Here is a 13914-nt window from a genome sequence, read left to right on the forward strand (position 1 = left end):
AACAGGACGTTGCAAGGTATCCCAGATATTTTCAATAATGTTCATGTCTGGAGAGTCTGGTGGCCAGGGGATGTGTTTAAACTCGGATGAGTGTTCCTGGAGCCACTCTGTAGCAATTATGACGTGTGGGGTGTCGCATTGTCCTGCTAGAATTGCCTAAGTCCGTCGGAATGCGCAATGGACTTGAGTAGATGCAGGTCATCAGACAGGATGCTTACGTACGTGTCACCTGCCACAAAAAATGGCTCTGAGCACTATGGGACTCAACTTCTGAGGTCATTAGTCCCCTAGAACTTAGAACTAGTTAAACCTAACTAACCTAAGGACATCACACACATCCATGCTCGAGGCAGGATTCGAACTTGCGACCGTAGTGGTCTCGCGGTTCCAGACTGCAGCGCCTAGAACCGCACGGCCACTTCGGCCGGCTCACCTGCCACAGTCGCGTGTAGACGCATGAGGGGTCCCATATCACTCCAACTGCACACGCCCCACGCCATTACAGAGCCTCCACCAGCTTGAACAGTACCCTGCTGACATGCAGGGTCCATGGATTCTTGAGGTTTTCTCCATATCCGTACACTCCCATCCGTTCGATATAATTTGCAACGAGACTCTTCCGACCAGGCAACATGTTTCCTGTCATCAACAGTCCAATGTCTTTGCTGACACGCCCAGGTGAGGCGTAAAGCTTTGTGTCGTGATGTAATCAAGGGTACACGAGTGGGCCTTCGGCTCCGAAAGCCCGTATCGATGATGTTTCGTTGAATGGTTTGCACGCTGACAGTTGTTGACGGCCCCTTAGTGAAATCTGCAGCAATCTGCGGAAGAATTGCACTTCTGTCACATTGAACGACTCTCTTCAGTCGTCGTTCTTGCAGGATTTTTTTCCGGCCGCAGCGATGTCGGAGATTTGATATTTTACCTGATTCATGATATTCACGGTACACTCGTGAAATGGTCGTACGGGAAAATATCCACTTCATCGCTACATCGGAGACGCTGTGTCCCATCGCTCGTGCGCCGCCTGTAACACCACATTCAAACTTACTTAAAACTTCATAACCTGACATTGTAGCAGCAGTAACAGATATAACAACTGAGCCAGACACTTGCTGTCTTATCTAGGCGTTGCCGACCGCAGCGTCGTATTGTGCCTGTTTACATATCTCTGTATTTGAAAACGCATGCCTCTACTAGTTTCTTTGACGCTTCAGTGTATATGAACAAGAAGGCACAACTCTTTTATCTCGAGAAGATTGGGTATAAAAACTTGAGGCCTGCTGGGGCACTTTGCGCGGTGACAGATGTTCAGGCAGTTCGCAACCGATCGAGTAAGCACTTAATCTCACAAGCGGAAGGTTTATGAATCGAATCTCGCTTCCAGTACTTTTTTCAATTCCCACTTAATTCTAATTACAGATTTATTATGGCTGTGCAAACTGTCAATATTTAATGATCCATTTATTATTTACATAATATTTATCATCAAAAACGAGATAAAACTTTTTCTTAAGGAGATTGGGAATTAAAAAAGTATAAAATAAAATTTTCAATCAAATCAGTGTAGTCATTGCAATTCTATTACTGTACCTACATTTGTGATACGTATAATTTGTAACCTATGGAGCACTGCACGAATCAGGAGGACATCATAGGATCACGGAAAAAACAACTGTTACGACACACAGCATGTGTGATCAAGCCCAATTTTTGTATGTGCACGATTTTCAATGTGTTTATTGCGAAACGAACTTGGCTCTAAATTCAAATGGCTCCAAGCACTATGGGAGTTAACATCTGAGGTCATCAGTCCCCTAGACTTGGAACTACTTAAACCTAACCAACCTAAGGACATCACACACATACATGCCCGAGGCAGGATTCGAACCTGCGACCGTAGCAGCAGCGCGGTTACGGACTGAGGTGCCTAGAACCGCTCTACCACAGCGGTCGGCGAACTTGGCTCACATTTACACAATTTAGCGACTTAGCATACATATCGAAGCATATCATCGAATACGGCTACAGGCGACTGATGGTGTACGATTGATTAAATTTTTATGCAAACTTCTGTAAAAGCTGTCTCTCTATTCTTTTCGGAGATGCACGCACAATTTTGTAAGGTTCTTCACCTGCATTTAAAAACAAACGTTGCAAGGCTGCACCAGCGGAATAGGATTGGGAGGGATCATTTTTATAATATATGTTGGTAGAAGAACATGGGATTAAAAAAAGAACCGGTAGACAGATTTGATCCAAGGACCTCACGATTACGAAATTAACAGCTTACTCGCTCAGCTGCAAACTTCTTGTTCATATTCGATCATACAAAATACACTGAGGAGCCAAAGCATTATGACACTATCCAGAGCGACGTTGGATGCCGCCTGGTGGGGTTGCGGCAAGTGACGCAGTAATAAAAGTATGTAAGCGGAGCACGCACGGATGAGGGATCACCCAAGCAAAGATATGGACTGCAAATGGGGAAATTCACTGAGACAATGGACTTTGTCAAAGAACAGATTATTATTACCCAAAGTCTGTGAACGAGCATCACGAAAACGGCGAGGCTGGTCGAATGTTAACGAGCTACTATCGTGATAAGCTGCGGTAAGAGGTAGAAGGATTGTGAAATTACCACTAGGCGCTAAATGGTTGGACGTCACGATTCTTCGCAGAACGTGGGGTTCGGAGGCTTGTCTGCTCTGTAAAGTAGAACAGATAGTGGTCTGCAGCATCTTTGCTGAAACAACACAATGCTGGTGCGCGCAAAAGTGTTTCAGAGCACACCGTTCATCGTACGTTGTTGAACATGGAGCTCCGCAGTAGACTACTCCTACGTGTTCACATGTTGACCCAAAGACATCGTCAGTTGCGATTTCAGTGGGCACGCGACCATTAATTTTCGACCGCTGATCAACGGAAGCGTGTAAGCTCTCAGGGTGAATCACATTTTTGCTACACTAGGTCTATCGTCGTCTTCACAAATGCCGTCATCGAGGCGAACGGCGGCTCGAAACATGCAGCGCGCCACGGACACTGACTTTTGAGAGCAGTACTGTGCTATGTGAGACATTCTCCTGCGATTGTGTGGGACCTGTGGTGGTGATCGAAGAGACGCTGACAGCTGCGAACTACCTGCCTTCTTTTATGCTTGATGTCTTCCCCGCCGGCGATGCCATCTTTCAGCAGTGTAATTTTCCATGTCTCGGAGCCACAACCGTGCTACAGTGGTTGGAGGAGCACTATTGTGAAGATACGTAGATGTCTAGGCGACTAAATTCGCCTGATGTAAATCCTATGGTGTCCAACTGAGTCGCTATCGGGCGCCATCACCGCGTACGTAAACTCGGCTCGTTATTTATGGGAATTACATGGCCTGTGCGTTGACTTCTAATGCAACATACTTTCACAAACTAACCAACAAACTGTCGGATCCGTGATACGCAGGATCAGTCATGTACTTCGTTCCAAAAATGGGCAAACAAGCTATTAAGCAGGTATTCGTAATAATTTTGCCTCGTCAGTGTATATTAGCAGGCTTACAATATTCAAACTCGATTTTCTCGAAAACGGTCGAGACTTGGCCCTCCTGTTTGCTAAACTGAAGTTCTAGTCATTCCATAGACGAGTGCACCCTGTCAATATGAATGAAATAGGTTGGGAGGAAGATCGAACGGCCCCTTTGTAAGTAATTATGAACGGACAACTTGTTTATAATGTATAGTGAGGAGTGAGATAACGAAGACTCTCTCGGTCAGAGTTACGTTGCCCTTCACTTTCGGAAAGAGTTCTCAAAAAGCGATTTAAAGGCTGGCGTTCTCGAGCCACAGCCAGTCTCACCTCACGATCTTCATTGGATTCTTGAAACAACGTAGTTCTACTGTGTTGATAAGGCTCGACCGTTTTCTGGGGACATTTTATTCGTAAACAAAACGAAATCAAAATGTATTAAGTAGGCATTGACTTCACAAATTTCGTTAAGTTTTTAATACATAAAGAGGAATCAGTAAATGCATGTATCCTGAAGCAAGTAAGTTTATTTTTAGTTCGTATTCGTAAAGATAAGATTTCTGTGCTCAATTCTGTCACTGACATAGACTTCAGAAACTATTCCTTCACTGACGCAAAAAGCTAACAGCGCCAGCTGTTGGTTCTTAGGTGAACTACGAAACTAACGGCGACATCTATTGGTTCTGTGATTTACTACGCGTTATTGGTTGGTTAATTCGGACGAGGGGGGCAAACAGCGTGGTCATCGGTCCCATCGGATGAGGGAAGGATGGGAAAGGAAATCGGCTGTGCCATTTCAAAGAAATCATCCCGGCATTTGTCTGAAATTATTTATGGAAATCATGGAAAATCTAAATCAGAATAGCCGGACGCAGGCTTGAACCGTCGTCCTCCCAAATGCGAGTCCAATGTGCCAACCATGCGTCTCCTCGCTCGGTACTAAGCATTACGATCATGTCACTGATGTATACATCTGAACTACTAAGCTGAGAAGACTGCTAAAACTTTAAATTAAGATATAATTTTTCCACGATACAATTTTGATGAAATAAAGCCAAGCTAATCTCAAGTTATCTGTGAAAACTTCATGAAATTTTGTAGCGTAGTTTTAGAGATTAACATGTTCAAACAAACAGCCAAGGTTTTTAACAATAGTCTTATTGTATGCTGTGACACTCCCTGGTTCACCCGCGATCAGTTCTTGGCAAAAAAATTTCAGGTACAGTCATAGTTTTACAGTTTTATTATTACTACAGATATAGATTATTAAAGTTGTCCGTGGCTCATAAAAGGGTTCGCTATTCCTCAACAAAATTTTATATCATTTGCCCAATTACATAAAATGTCTGGCAGCTAACAAAGCTAGTTTTAAATTTAACCTAATATCATTTCTTTTGGGCAACTCCTGTTCCACAGACGTATTTTTATTTAAAAACTAGTAACCTGAAAAAAATAGCCTTTTTTCAGTGGAACTGCATGATTAGGACTGAAACATAGTATGTTCATTGACACATACTCCCGGTGAACTGTCAGGTAGATCAGCGACAAGCATAGCCAGAAAAACAATTATTTGCTTTAGTCTGTTTTTGCACTTGTATTTTGCTTACTAGTTTCGGTACCAAGTATCACCAAGTTCCACAAGGAGACTATGGACTTAGGGTGTTCCCAACACTTATACCCAAAAAGCACCGCCAGGATTAGGACGAAGTATTCGAATTAAATGCCACGAAGGGATAATATTCACACCTCGACGTAGTTGTGTGAATTAGTGATGCCATTCTTTGTGGTCTTTTCCTAATCCTACATCCCATTAGTGTAGACCCTCCAACAGCACTTCACGTAAAATGAGTGGCTATCATGTCGCTGGCGGGTTGATGAAATGCGGCATGGCGTGGAGGAGGCGCCATGCCGCGGTGCCCATAATTCCATCGTACACACGGTCACTGCTGGGACAAGAAGGAACCTGGAAATGCGTCCAAAGATCGTCAACTGTCGGTTGCCGAGTAATGCATAGCCGCACTACGCCACCAATCTCTCCGCTTGCTGGCTATCTTTTCAATATAAATAACTTTGGTTTTACTATAGACAGCTATTACTATGAACAACACACACCTGATGAAAAGATTCATGGTCAGATCGGTGTTTCACAGCGCTATGCACTATATACAAATCATGACAGGAACATAGCAGCCTAAATTTGTTATTTTGTTTTTAGCGTTTTATTAAAGTGGGGACGGTTTTATTCGTTGTCTTTCTTACAGTTCATATTTTATGCTATTTTTAGTTTTTGGATATATTTTATATGGTCACACTTTTATAAGAAGAGAAAGGAAACTCTGTGCCTTGGGGGTACTGGTACCACCTCTGCCCACAGTTTGCATCTATGTATAGCATAGTACTGGCCTTCACTTTTAACGAGAAACACCCACTTAAGAAGCTATCATGACGACAGGGTCCCAGGAATAAGGGTCTGCCCATATTTCAAGTTTTCTCTCTTTACCATGTATTTGCTTTCATGGATATAAAATGTTTTGTAAATGTTTCTTAAAGAATTGCTTTAAGTACGTACTGGTATTCTACTTTTCCTTGGGGCATACTGCATGTTACTCCCTCTTCCGTTGAGCAAATTCCGGCAACATCTTGAATCAATAGAATTTGCGCAAATGTATTACTTCTATTTTTACTATTTACTTATTCTAGTTACAATCACATTTTCGAAGCCGGCCGCGGTGGTCTAGCGGTTCTAGGCGCTCAGTCCGGAACCGCGCGACTGCTACGGTCGCAGGTTCGAATCTTGCCTCGGGCATGGATGTGTGTGATGTCCTTAGGTTAGTTAGGTTTAAGTAGTTCTAAGTTCTAGGGGACTGATGACCACAGATGTTAAGTCCCATAGTGCTCAGAGCCATTTGAACCATTTTTGAACATTTTCGAATGCTAAATGAACCTGAGCTAAATACTGCTTCTTACAATCGGAATTTGTTGTAAACAGTACATACGGTTAGACATTCTGGCGTTAACGAGGACTCTGGAAACTTTTATATAGTACAGCAAGAGGTGATACACGAAAATTATGGAGCGAGTAAAGATTTATTTGGGAAATCGAAATGGACCGAACACAAGTGTCAAGCGAAGAAAACGAGTTCAGTAGAAATGCGCATACCACGCCGTGTGTTGGTGCACTTCTCTAAGTTACACGAGTATTCCAGATTGTTTACAGGAAAGCGTGTGCCATTGGCGACACAGGGATGGAGGGACGCCTATTTGCTTCCAACCTGTCTTCGGCGACTGCCTGACAGAGGTGGCCACAATGTAAACATGTCTGTGGAAAGTCTACGGAAAGAGATGTTCGCTTCTGGATGAGACTCTGTCATTTAAGATAGGTCTTTAACCACAATTCATGTTGAATGTTACACATCCTTTCCATGTATTTTGCCAGTATTGTAAAATAAGTTATGCTGATGCTCTATTTTCACAATATTTACCTGTTATAATGCATATTTTATCTCAAGTTAAGTTATTTCCTCCATCATTCTACACTAGCTTAATTAATGACGTATTTCGTCTTCTATTTACCTTATTTTATCAGACGTTAACATTAATGTGTATTTTATCGTTCACTCTCTGTCTTATCTCACGCACCTTACAATAAAACACACACACACACACACACACACACACACACACACACACACACACATCATCATCATCGTCATCATCCCCTGTTCCTTTGTATGTCGACATACGAGTACACTGATCAGCCAGAACGTTAAGACCATAGACCTACTATCGATATAAAACCATCCAGGCGATAGCAGCGTCACCTGGCAAGGAATGACTGCTAGTCAGACACACACACGGTGCATGTTGTATCAATGAGCGTGCTCTACATGTGGAATGGGGAAGGCACGTGATCTATTTGAGTTTGACCGAGGCCAGATTGTGACGGCCCGGAGGCTCGGCACGAGCGTTTCGGGAGCTGCACGACTTGTCAGGTGTTCGAGGAGTGCTGTGGTGAGTGTCTTCAACACGTGGCGAACCCAAGGTGGGACCACGTCCATACGTCGTAGGGTTGGACGGCCACTCCTCATTACAGATGTCGGACGTCGGAGGCTGCGTAGACTGCTAAAACAGGATAGGCGGCGAAATGTGATGGAACTAACATCAGACTTTCATGCTCGGCAGAGTAAAGGTGTATCTGAATACACAGTGCACCGAGTACTCCTAACGATGGCCTCCGCAACCGAAAACCCATGCATGTGCAATGTTAGCAACTACGACTGAAATGAGCACTTGACCATCGGCACTGGATGTTGGTGCAGTGACCGAACGTTGCATTGTCTGATGAATCCGATACTTTCTTCATCATGCCAATGGGAGGGCGCGAATCTGTCGTCTTCCAGGGGAACAGCTCCGTGACACCTGTACGGCGGGACGGAGACAAACTGGCGGTGGTTCCATTATGTTCTGAGGAACAGTCACATGGACATTCTTGCGTCCAGCAAAGCTCGTGCAAGGCACCATGACGGTCAAGGAGTATCGTTCACTGGTTGCAAACCGCGTACATCTCTTCATGACGATCAAGTTTCCCGACGGCAATGGCATTTTTCAGCAAGATAACGCACCATGTCACAAAGTTAGAAGAGTGATGAAGTGGTTCAAGGAACAGAGTTCAATTGTGTGCTGCACCCTCCCCCCCCTCCCCCCCCCTCCCCCAACTCGCCAGATCTGAACCCGTTCGAACACATCTGAGAATCTGAGATGTTATTGATGTGATTGAACGTGGTGTCAGAGCTCATCGCCCCCCTTCCCGGAATTTACGGTAATTAGGTAATTTGTGTGTGCAGATGTGGCGCCAACTCCTTCCAGCGTCCTGCCAAAGCCTCATTGCTTCCATGCCACGACACGTCGACGCTGTTGTCCGTACCAGAGATGGACCTATCGTCTATTAGGCAGGTATTCATAATGTTCTGGGAGACCAGTGTATAAACACAGCTGCATCATTTTTATTTCACTTTATTTTATTTTGTTATTTATTCTGTCCCACGGTTACATAAGCACGTTCTCTGTGTTTGTATACGGGGTGGTCAGAAACAGTCTGAAAATCTTATAAGGATGTTGCACGGTTGTCTGTGGTAAGAAATAATTGTTAAGAAAAAAATTCGATACTTTGCGTCATTTCCGATTCGATTAGTGTTGAAGCTAGCCGGTGAGATCGTAGCGCGCGCAAATTCAACCAGCCTGCCAGAGAGAATGTCGACACACGTGTTCTTCCTTTGATTTCCTCAAACGGAAGAAACGAAGCTTTTTGCTCACTCAGCTTAGACTTATAATTTCCAGAACAGACACATTTTAATTGGTAATATGCACATCAACAAGTGGTAACTCAGGGACCCGTAGATGTCTGTGTAATACCGCATTTTAGAGTGTGCAAGTGCTTGATTCAGTGCTCGCAGCGATCTGATTGTCTAACGTCGATGCTAACTAAATCGGAGGCAGCGCAATGTGTCGAATTCTTTTCGTAGCAATTGTTTTCTCAGCACAACCTATCCTGCAACACCCTTACAGGCTTTTCAAACTGTTTCTGAATAATTTAGTATTCACGTGCTAATTTTGGCAATTTGACTATGCCCGAGGCTTAAGTGTTGCGATGTTTTTATTTTGCGAAGTTTTTTATCCTATGCTAACCATTTTTCTTTTAAAATTTTGAAGTTCCTTTATTAAACTTGTTTAGTTTCTTTTCTTTTGTGGTGATGGACTCGGCGTACTATTTGTGGCTTTAGCAGCCATAATACCTAGCTCGAAGAATCTCCCCTCAGAGCAGTTGAGGTCACAGCATTAAGCAGATGACTTGATAAGTAATATGTAGTACTAGTAGGAGAAGGTACGAGTGGTACCCATTTCGTGGGTAAGGCCACCAATATTGTAGTTTTTCACTGCGATTGGCTGCTGTGTTCAGGGGCAGCGCGCCAAGATGCTAGTTTTCTATCATTAATATTATAAAACTATGCATTAAATGTCCTTGACATTCAAATAAGGACATCTCTAAACAGCGTATTATCGGCCACTTATTTCAAAAGCCATAAGAATAACAAAAACTAAGAACAAAATTAAACGAAAAGGTAGACGAAGAATTTCGCGTATTCAGGTGAAATGGCTTGCTCTACCTAATCACTCCAGAACGAGCAGACATCAGACACAGACGTGTTGTCTGGTGGGGTCGGTTGTATTTCAGTTCTAAAAAGAAAAGTTACGTCTAGAACAGTTATAAGATGGAGTAAACGTATAGACAGTTATCGGTGTTTAGAGAGAGTACTTGTGAAATTATTAATGACGTGTGAATTTTTAATAGATAGAGAATAAAGATTTTAATTCACATTTTCTCGTGTCCTGCCAGGAGAAATACGAGTGAAAGCCGAACAAGAGAAAAAATCAGCCATCTAAATAATATTAGATCCTCGCTAACAATCCATTAAGCCTCAAGTCAACGGATCAATGACCTACATGCTGTTTTCTTTGCAGGGGACAGGTAAAGAAGACTGCAAGCTGATGACCTTTGCCAGGAATCACATGTATTTCACTCAGAGCAGTGAAAGCAACGAGGCACCTCGCGTGTACTGCTTTCTCATCACACATAATCTATTGTAATACAGTAGGCAGATATTTGGAAAGAGGTACAAAGTCTTTTTCAAAGTAAAATTCTTTTGCGCCGTTATAGAGATGGTTGTAGCGTTAAGGCGAAACAGTCGTTGGTCCACTGAAACCAGTGAAACCATTTCGTAGAAATAAAATATCAAGAAAAATTATAATAGGGCATAGTTCTGAAACGACAGTTACGTCTTCTTTCATAAGAAGACCATGTTTTACATATAATAGGTACAAAACATGAATGTTACACTTCGTAGAGCCAAAAAACCTCAGAGGTTGGTACTGTGCTTAGCAAACAAAGTAACGAAATGTACATCTGCGATGCAACCGTAATGATATCAACCTGACGAAAAGTCCTTATTCCATGTGCCGTACAAGATAAGAAACGTAGATACATTTGTAAATACGAGGTATTTAAAATGTACTGAACTATTTCAGAAAGAATGCGTGAAGTAGAGCAAATGTAATGCATCCCATTCAAAATGAAAGATTGAAAGTGACTGAAAAGTAATGACTGTACTCCGAAAACTAATTGTTCGGAGTCCGGATCCATCGTAGTAACCACAGCAGGAGCAGAACAAAGGAAGATATATTAAAACATACTCTGCCTTGAAGAACTTATACTGCTGTTGTCGAATAAGACTCATTTTGTCACCTACTTATATAGTCATCAGGTTCAGAATCTTTGTTGGCGAGCAGGTAAGTTTGGTGGCAGCCCAGCGTGACAGCATAGAGTATACGGCGATGAAATGTTTTGCATTACACTATAAAAACATTAATCAGATTTGTTAAGGAAATGTAGTCTGCGAGTTCGATTTTCGTAACGTGAAAATGTGCATATACTGGGGCGCAAATCGACGCGTCACCAAACCAATCACTTTACAACGTAATTAAATCTGAAACGTTTTAAATAAGCTTTATACACTGAGGTGACCAAAGTCATGGGATAGCTTCAGGTATTCACATTTACAGATGGCCATAGTATCGCGTGCACAAGGTATAAAAGGCCAGTGCATTGGCGGAACAGTCACTTATACTCAGGTGATCCATGTCAAAAGGTTTCCGTCATGATTATGTCCGCACGACGAGAATTAAAAGACTCTGAACACGGGATGATAGTTGGAGGTAGACGTATGGGACATTCCATTTCGGAAATCATTCGGGAATTCAATATTCCGCGATCCACACTGTCAAGAGTGTGCCGAGAATATCAAATTGCAGGCAATACTTCTCACCACCGACAACGCAGTGGCCGACGGTCTTCACTTAACGACCGACAGCAGCGGCGTCTGCGTAGAGTTGTCAGTGCAAACATACTAGCAACACTGGGAGAAATAACCGCAGAAATTAATATGGGACGTCGACGAAGGCATCCGTAAGGATAGTGTTGCGAAATTTCGTGTTAATGGGATATGGGAGCAGCCGACCGAGGCGAGTGTCTTTGTTAACAGCACGACATCGCCTGCAGCGCCTCTCCTGGTCTCGGGACCATTTCGGTTGGATCCTAGATGACCAGAAAACCGTGGCCTGGTCACTTGAGTCCCGATTTCACTTAATAAGAGCTGATGGTAGAGTTCGAGTGTGGTGCAGACTCCATGAAGCCATGGACTGAAGTTGTCACAAGGCACTGTTCAAGACGATTGTGGCTCCGTAATGGTATACGCTGTGTTTACGTGGAATTAACTGGGACCTCTGGTCTAGCTGAACCGATCACTCACTGGAAATAGTAATGTTCGGCTATTTGGAGGCTGTCTGCAGCCATTCATGGATTTCTTGTTCCCATGTAACGATCTCATGCCACTAGTCCACAGTAGTTTCATGACTGGTTTGAAGAACATTCTGGACTGTTCCAGCGAATGATTTGGCCACCCGTATCGCCCAACGTGAATCCTATCGAACATTCATGAGACATAAGCGAGAAATCAGTTCGAGCACAGAAACCCTGCACCAGCAATACTTTCTCTATTATGGACGGCTATAGATGCAGCATGGCTCAATATTTCTGTAGGGGACTTCCAACGACCTGATGAGCCCATCACACGTCGAGTAGCTGCACTTCGCCGGGCAAAAGAAAGTCAGACATGATACCAGGAGGTTCAAAATGGTTCAAATGTTTCTAAGCACTATGGGGCTTAACATCTGATGTCATCAGTCCCCTAGAACTTAGAACTACTTAAACCTAACTAACCTAACTAACCACACATCCATGCCCGAGGCAGGATTCGAACCTGCGACCTTAGCAGCCACGTGGTTCCGGACGGAAGAGCCTAGAACCGCTCGCCCACAGCAACAGGTTACTAGAATGTATCAAATGACTTAGTTTATATCATTAGCAAAGGCTAGTCGTCGTTTCCAATAAATAAATCACATATAAAGCTAAAGACAATAGGTTTTATTTCTGATTTACAACGAGCGAATAAGATGGGGTTCTTACACTATTCTGGACGACGGAAGACAGAGAGACGCTAGCAGACGATTCGTGCCTCAAATACTTTTACAGCTGAACATGGTAATTCATCACAGATTTGTGGATGATGAGATTACGAGGTGGTACACCAAAAAAAGCGGAATTATTTTTTAAAAGCTATATATTTTGAAATTGGCTTCAGGGCAACATCATCCAATTCAAAACACTCTCCATTACAACTAATACAGTTGTCCCAGCTGTGCTTCCACTGCTCGAAACATTTCTTGTGGTCATCTTTAGAGATGAAACTTTCCTGGCGGATTAAAACTGTGTGCCGGACCGAGACTCGAACGCGGGACCTTTGCCTTTCGCGGGCAAGTGCTCTACCATCTGCGCTACCCAAGCACGACTCACGTCCCTTCCTCACAGCTTTACTTCCGCCAGGACCTCGTCTACTACTTTCCAAACTTCACAGCAGCTCTTCTGCGAACCAAGCAGAGCTAGTACTCCTGGAAATGGTTGACAGCTCTTCCCTCGGTTTTTTTTTCTTGACTTGTTCAATGTTGTCAAATCACTGTCCTTTCATGCCGCTTTTCATACATGGAAATAAGAAAAAGTCGCACAGAGCAGTTCAGGTGGGTAAGGAGCGTGGCGCATCATGACTCATCACCAGTAATAACCTTTGACAGAAAATACGGATCCGTTTCAAGCTGTTGTTTCACAGCACGACATGTTTCAACTCGACGTTCCTTTTGACCGTCACCGGTTGTTGTGGCCGAGCGGTTCTAGGCCCTTCAGTCCGGAACCGCGAGACTGCTACGGTCGCAGGTTCGAATCCTGCCTCGGGCACGTATGTGTGTGATGTCCATAGGTTATTTAGGTTTAAGTAGTTCTAAGTTCTAGGGGACTGATGACGATAGATGTTAAGTCCCATAGTGCTCAGAGCCATTTGAACCATTATTTCATATGAGCGTATCTAACCTCACCTGCGTGTGACACCTTAGTGGATGCGGAGATTGAATTAGTTGCCAAACCGTAGCTGCTTGTGATGTTGTTCGAGACACACCAGGAATATTTGTCAGAGTGCGTCAGAATCTTGTTCGCAGATGTCATGCTTGCACTGAGGTTGATGGCTGACAATTTCAGCACATTTTGTAAGATATAGTGCAAATAGTACGTTCTTGGTGTAAATGATGGTATTTGCAGCTAACGGTATCTAATGTAAATAAAAAAGTACGGTAGTTAGTTAATTGTCTGTCGACAATATTTTTCGATATTTTCGTCGATTAAGGCAGTTGACGGACGTCCAGAACGAGGTTTGTCATGAATCGACATGTGGCCATTTT

This window comes from Schistocerca piceifrons, chromosome 7 (genome assembly GCF_021461385.2).
Source record: "Schistocerca piceifrons isolate TAMUIC-IGC-003096 chromosome 7, iqSchPice1.1, whole genome shotgun sequence".
NCBI classification, from domain to species: domain Eukaryota; kingdom Metazoa; phylum Arthropoda; class Insecta; order Orthoptera; family Acrididae; genus Schistocerca; species Schistocerca piceifrons.